Source organism: Chinchilla lanigera, unplaced genomic scaffold, assembly GCF_000276665.1.
Source record: "Chinchilla lanigera isolate Chin_1 unplaced genomic scaffold, ChiLan1.0 scaffold00036, whole genome shotgun sequence".
In the NCBI taxonomy this organism is placed as follows: Eukaryota; Metazoa; Chordata; class Mammalia; order Rodentia; family Chinchillidae; genus Chinchilla; species Chinchilla lanigera.
The window spans coordinates 21,873,524-21,879,839 of record NW_004955437.1 but is presented as its reverse complement, the minus strand read 5'-3'; the positions used below and the strand labels follow the sequence as shown (position 1 = coordinate 21,879,839).

Below are 6,316 nucleotides of genomic sequence, written 5' to 3'. Positions count from 1 at the left end.
CCTGTCCAGAAGCCAATCTCGTGCCTACTGGCTTTGGGACAGTCCCTTGCAATGATGTCTGCTGACCTCTCTTCAGCGCTGGTTAGAAGCAGTTAAAAGGAGTTTAAGAAGAATGTAGAAGGGATTGAACAGAACTGGTTCAGCCTTTTCTCCTTCCTGGCTTTGTGACCTGGTGCTCACTGGGCTTGGTCTCTGCCTCTGAAGGACAGTAATGCTGCTTAGTGTTGTTGGGGGGTGCGGTTGGATGTGGTAAACAGGACCTGCTACCGTGTCATAAATGAACCCAAGGTTTGGTTCTGGTCTGGCTGTGAATTGAACCCTTAGGTCATTCTGAGAACTAAACTAACACCTTGAGCTAGATTGAGGCTCCCCCCGCCCCGAGTAGGGATTAAACCTGATTGATTCAAGTTGGGTCAGGGAGCAGAGCCAGATTAGCCAGCATAGTCATCACTCAGCTGTTTCTGCAGTAGTTTGTTTCGTTTTAACTGAGATGACAGTCTTCATTCTTCTGACCTTTGCCTTCATGGGAATAAAAGCTGAATGGTGGAATTAACTATATCTCTTCTGTGTTTGTGGGTAAAGAGGAGTGAAATGTCTGGAAGGATAGATTCCTTTTAATATCCTGTTTTGGACAACTCTGGTTTCTAGAAATTTCCCCTGTGAGTTATACTATGAGAGACACCCATTCTTGCCCAGATGGTCTCAAGAAATACCTGTCACCTGAACTGGATAGAGAATTTGGTCCCATTATATTTGAAGTGATGAAATGCATCAGTCGTGAGTGTTAATTCTCCCATTTTCTCCAGTGGGGTCAGAGGAAGAAGACACTTAGGACAGTCCCTTGCAAGCACAGGCACATTAAGTGTTCGCAAAGCCTCAGATAAGAGAGAGGGGGCTGCGGGTGGTGTAAGGGAAGGATTGCTTGAACATTTAGCTAAATGGCGTTTGTAAACAGTGCCAAATAGTTTGCCCTCTCACTTTTCCCTTTTTAGAGGGGACAGGAGGGCATTGTGGTTAAGCAGAAGAGACACCCCTCCCCTACAAAAAGGCATCTGGGGAAGCAAGATGAAGAACATTTGGAGTGTCCCTGCAGTGTGCCTCAAACTATCATCTTGAAAAGAGACTGGTCTTCCTTGTAGCCCGTCTCTCTTGCAGGAGTCTGGCCAGTTACGTTGTAGGTGTGTTGCGTTACAGTCGTATTCTCACCCTTTCTAAAACTCAGCTTTCTTTCTATCCGTGGAGTTTCCCAGTAGGTCTTGAAGTATTTGTCTCAAAGCACTTGGATTATTGTGGATTCAGCTGAACATCATGTTGACACACGAGGTGTGGCCCAAGGCTTAGGTGCTGATCTCAGTTCTGTCACTACAGACCTGGTAATTGAATGAAATGTGGTTAGCACAGCTGGCTAGGATTAATAACTTGCAATATTTGTACATTATATCTCTGGAGGCGTGCAAATCTACAAAATGACACTGGGTCTTTTGAAAAATGACTTACTATGAATCATAGATATACAAAATTATCATTACAAATCATCAGAGTCTCTCTGCCCAGAACATGGAGTCTGTAATTATAATGTAGTCATCTTATGTGTATCTGACTTGAAACAAAACTGTTAGGCTGTAAAGAAAAGTTGCGGTTTGCAAGACACAAATAAATCATGCTGAGATTGCCGCCTCTTTCAAAGCTTTAAGTATATATATGAACCTGACCAGAGATCGCAGTGTGTGTGAACGTTTCGGAGTGACCACTGTTCTCTAGGTGCCTGTCATTTAAGACAGGCACACTCACACACAGATGAAAAACAGCAGTCATCTTAGAGGGCAAAAAATGCTGGAGAAGAAAAAGTTCAAAGTGGGACACTAAATTTAAGGTATTTTGGGCAAGTTTGGGTAGAATTGGCTTCTTGAGACCACGCTCTTAGAATCTATATAAAGATTCAATATTACGTGTTTCCTATTCACCATACATGATGGCAAAAGTATTTAGCGCTTAAGGGGGCTTGGGAAAGGTTCACAGCTCAGTGACTAGTTGGAACCACTATCTGACACAAATAAAAAGGACAAAGAAATGGAGAACTCCGTGCTGGAAAATCTTTTTTCAAAAGTGCCTGTGGTTTTTTTTTAATTCCACGAGTAATTTGTAATATTGACCAGATTGTACACAATGGTGACTCATTAATCCTCTCTAGCAGTTGCGCCTCAATATCCTCTGCTGTTCCATCAGTTCACCTAGTTGTGGTGCTAGCAAAAAAGAGGAACCTGTGCTGCCTTTTGAACTGCAGCCTCTGCTAAAAGTTCATGGCAAATGTCCTGAGCGGCAGGCAGGATCAACCCTTCACCAGTAAAGGGCTTCTTAGCTTTAGCAGTGTGGTGAGACGCTAAGAATGGTGTTCTTAGTTCAGACAGCTGATGAAGTGCTGCTGCAGTCAATACTTCTGTTTGTGTTCGCGTTTTGTTCTTTTGAAAATTCCAAAGCCTTGTCTTCTCATACAGGGTGCTTGGTGTCCAAGTGGCTAAGTAGTTTTGAAGGTTTAGTGGCTCCTTGAATAGCTGGTTGCCACATATTATACAAAGAGGCCTTGGAGAACGTTCAATGAACCCATAATTTTAATAGAACTTGTCTTTTTTTTTTTTTTTTTTTTTCTGGGAATTGAACTCAGGACCTTGCACTTGCCAGGCAGGCACTTGTGGCTCTGAGCTATATCCCCGGCCCCTTAGAACTCTTCTTTTAAATGCAGCTTTTAGCCCCCCCTATTATTATGTTATCCTTCTTTTACTCTATAAAATAAAATAAAACCAAAACAAATAAAAGCAATATGTACATAAAAAAAATAAATGCAGCTTTTGTTTGAACAATCTTAGAGTTTTCTGCTATCTCATCATTGGGTCTTTTCCCCTTTTCAAAGAAACTCTCCAGCAATATTAGTTTTTTTTCTTTTCTTTTCTTTTCCTTCCTTCCTTTCTTTTCTTTGGCTTTTTTGAGACAGCGTCTTGCTATGTAGTTCAGGCTGGCCTTGAATTCACTTACATAGCCCAGGCTGGCCTTGAACTCACTGCCTCCACCTCCCAAGCGCTGGGATTATAGGCACGCACCACCATGCCTCGCTTGATGTTGCTTTTCACTCACTTTGGCTGGGGTTAGTGTGTGGGCTTATCAAAACAATGACTAGCTAAGCTCATATTGCAGGAAAGAGGGGTAGACAGAAGTAAATAGAATAATGGGTGGGCCACACATGAGCTTAAGTGTTGGATTCTGATTTAACTCCTGCCACCAGATGCAGCTTAGTTGTCACTTGCCACTCCCTGACGTTTTTGATAAGAGTCTGCAAGCAACTGATTTATTATGTTCTCTGCAGTCAAAGCGGTCTACTAGTGTTAACCTGTATTTGCAGCTGCTACCCAGTGCCCTGCCTCAGGTCCACCTCAGATCATCGGGCATTAGCTTCTCATAAGAAAGGTGCCACCTAGATCCCTTACATGTGCAGTTTATGGTAGGATTCCAGCTCCTATAAGAACCTAATGCCTCTGCTGATCTGACAGCAGGTGGAGTTCAGGTGGTCATTCAAGTGATGGGGAGCAGCTGTGAGTACAGAGGAAGTGTCCCTTACCTGCCCTCCCCCAGCTGTTGTACAGCCAAGTTCCTGATAGGCCGTGGGCTAGCACTGGTCCGTAGCCCCAACAACTGGGATACCTGCTCTACAGATTCTTAAAAGTTTTTATTCAGTCATGGGTTTTCCTAAGTAACCCAAAGTCAGTTATTTTTTGAGCTTATAACTCTGCTTGGGGGGAGTATTGATTTTCTTTTTGAAGTGCCGTGTAATTCCTTTTTATCTGCTTTTATTCCTTTGTTTTTGGATTATCATCTTCTTTCAGGGTTGCAGTGTCTTCTTTTCCTGAAGATACTACGGTTTTCACTTAAATTTTCTTCTGGAAACTTTCTTACTTTCTTTGTAATTTTTGTAATTCCATTGTTTGTTTTTGGTTTTTTGCCCTTTTCTTGCTGGGTCCCCTAGCGAGGTAATTTGTTGGGTCTCTCCACTGTGAAGGTACTCTTTCTCCCGCTTCCCATGCAAACTCTTTGGAAGAAGTCACTTCACCTTGAACTCTGAACGTGAAGTAGCTACATAAATTATTTGGAATTCTTCTGCATGGGAGATTTGTCTTCTCTCGCCATTTATGTAATATATTTGGTTGTTTATATTCATAGAGAGTAATGCAAATTTATTTTGTAATTTTGGTTATAATCTAGTAATACCTTATTATTTTCTTCCTCAAGTTATTCCAACTTTCATTACTGGGAGCTCTTTCAGTTAGATCTGTGTCCCTTTGATAAGCCCTTACCATTCTGGTGTTTTTTGTTTTTTTGTTTGTTTCGTTGTTGTTTTCCCATCGCTTCCTTACCCTGGTAGGGGTAGAGGGAAAGCTCCTCTAAAGGTTTGCCGGAATGAAGCCACAGTAGATCGATTCACAGGAGCGAGAGATGTACAGATGCGTCAGATTTGCCTGGGACGGGCAGAGTTCGGTTCTAGGATGCGTGGTTAGTAGTTTCAGAAGTTACTTAAGTCAGCATTTTTCTTCCCTTTCCTCTTCAGCGAAGCACTTTTATGTTTCTCTCCCCTCTTCTCCTCCCTTCTTTCTTGGACCCAGAGTCTCACTATGTTTCCCAGGATGGCCTTGAACTCCTGGGCTCAAGGGATGCCCCTGTCTCAGCCGCAGTCTTTTGAGTAGTTGGTGGTACAAGCTGCACCACCGCACCAGGCTGTTTTATACATTTGTGACGCAGCTGGATGTACTGTCCAGCTGTGTTGTTGTGCCCCTGAGCTCCTGCTCCTCCTCTTCTTCCTCCCCCTCCCCAGTATCATCATCATCATCATCATTTTATTATCATTATTATTATTGGTGCTGGGGATCTGACCCAAGGCTTTGGGTGTGGTAGGCAACAGCCCCAGCCCCGGAATCACTCTCTTAAATTCATAAACATTAAGGTTCAGTCTCTGTGTTAGGAAGTTCTCTGAGTGTGGCAAGAATACTGTGCCCTTGTTCACCTTTCCAGTATCACACAGGAGAGTCCCACTGCCCTCAGAGCTCCCTTGCTTCGCTTACCCAACCCTCCCCTCTCTCCAGATCCCGGGAAACCACCAATCTGCTTGCTCTTTGACATCTTGGGCAAATGACATCTACCAAATTCTAGAAATGGTTAAAAATTGAAAGTTCAGCTACCTCAGGGAAGCAGGGCACAGGGCGTGGAGCTGAAAATAAGAAGCTAGTTAAACTGGCTCTTGAACCTGTGTGGTCGGTGTTAAACTTCCTGAGGCCATTTAGTTTCACCAGAGGCAAAGTAGAGCTCCAGGTGGGGCGAGGTCTGCTGGTGGAGGCGGCACAGGCAGCATGGTTTGGGGTCTGTTGCTCAGCTCAGGGTTTCGCTCGGCTGCCCGCTCTCCAGGCTTGTGCCTTGCTCCTGCTTGCTTGGTGCCCAGTGGTCCGGGCCCAGGCTCTCCAGAGAATGAATGACCAGGCCCCTGAAGGGCTGGGCCTACCTGCTTTTTTATATAGATTTTTAACTATATAACTTGCAATTTTAACCATTTTTAGAATTTGACAGATGTCACCAGCTTGCCTCCTAGTGGAATCACCCTATGCAAACACCTAAGATTCAGTGTTTGCTCTGCTGAGTTATTACTTCTCTGGCAGAACTCTATTTCCAAAATTATGTTACTGTCTCTAATTGATCACTATTCTATTTCTGAGTCTCCTTGGGTTTATGCCATGTTTAATCAGAAGTCTCATTTGCTTTCAGAAGTGCTTATTTTGTATAATTGAGATTGTAATTTCAATGTTAAATGTTACACAGCCGTTTGAGTTGCATATCCTTGTATGGCTTATCTTTCTTGATATGTGTTTCATAAAGGATTCTTAAAAGGATAATTGTGATAAAAAATAGTGGTGTTGCAATTTCTTTATGAACATCTCTCATCTTCTCTTGGTTAGCAATGAGCTAAAAATGACCAGCAGCATTCTTTTGGAACTTGTTGAGGTTAACTTTTTTGTTGAGTTTACGGTTGTTCCCATAGAGACACCATAGTAACTGTAACTACTGGTAGAGTTTGGGAGTTTCTGCATTGATTTTCTTTCTGTGGATGTTTGCTCTCAAACACTTCCATTCTTCTGCAACAAGTGGAATACCAGCAGGTCAGATTGATTTATGTTATAGACAACTTAATTTAAAACTTACCCTTAAAAAAGAACATAGTGCAGAATTCTAGGCCTACTTTCTTTAGTAACAGGAACAGAAGTTTTATTTTGATTTTGTTTTT

The 6,316-nt window shown here is 42.7% G+C and overlaps 1 protein-coding gene across 1 annotated transcript in view; it reads left to right on the top strand.

Moving 5' to 3' along the window:
* The first annotated feature begins 6,141 nt into the window (after nt 1–6,141).
* Hkdc1 (hexokinase domain containing 1) overlaps nt 6,142–6,316 on the top strand; it is a 48,052-nt gene continuing 47,877 nt past the window's right edge. The window contains exon 1 of the mRNA XM_005390090.1: nt 6,142–6,191. The gene's annotated coding sequence lies outside the window, so the exon portion shown is untranslated. The remainder of the gene's footprint in view (nt 6,192–6,316) is intronic.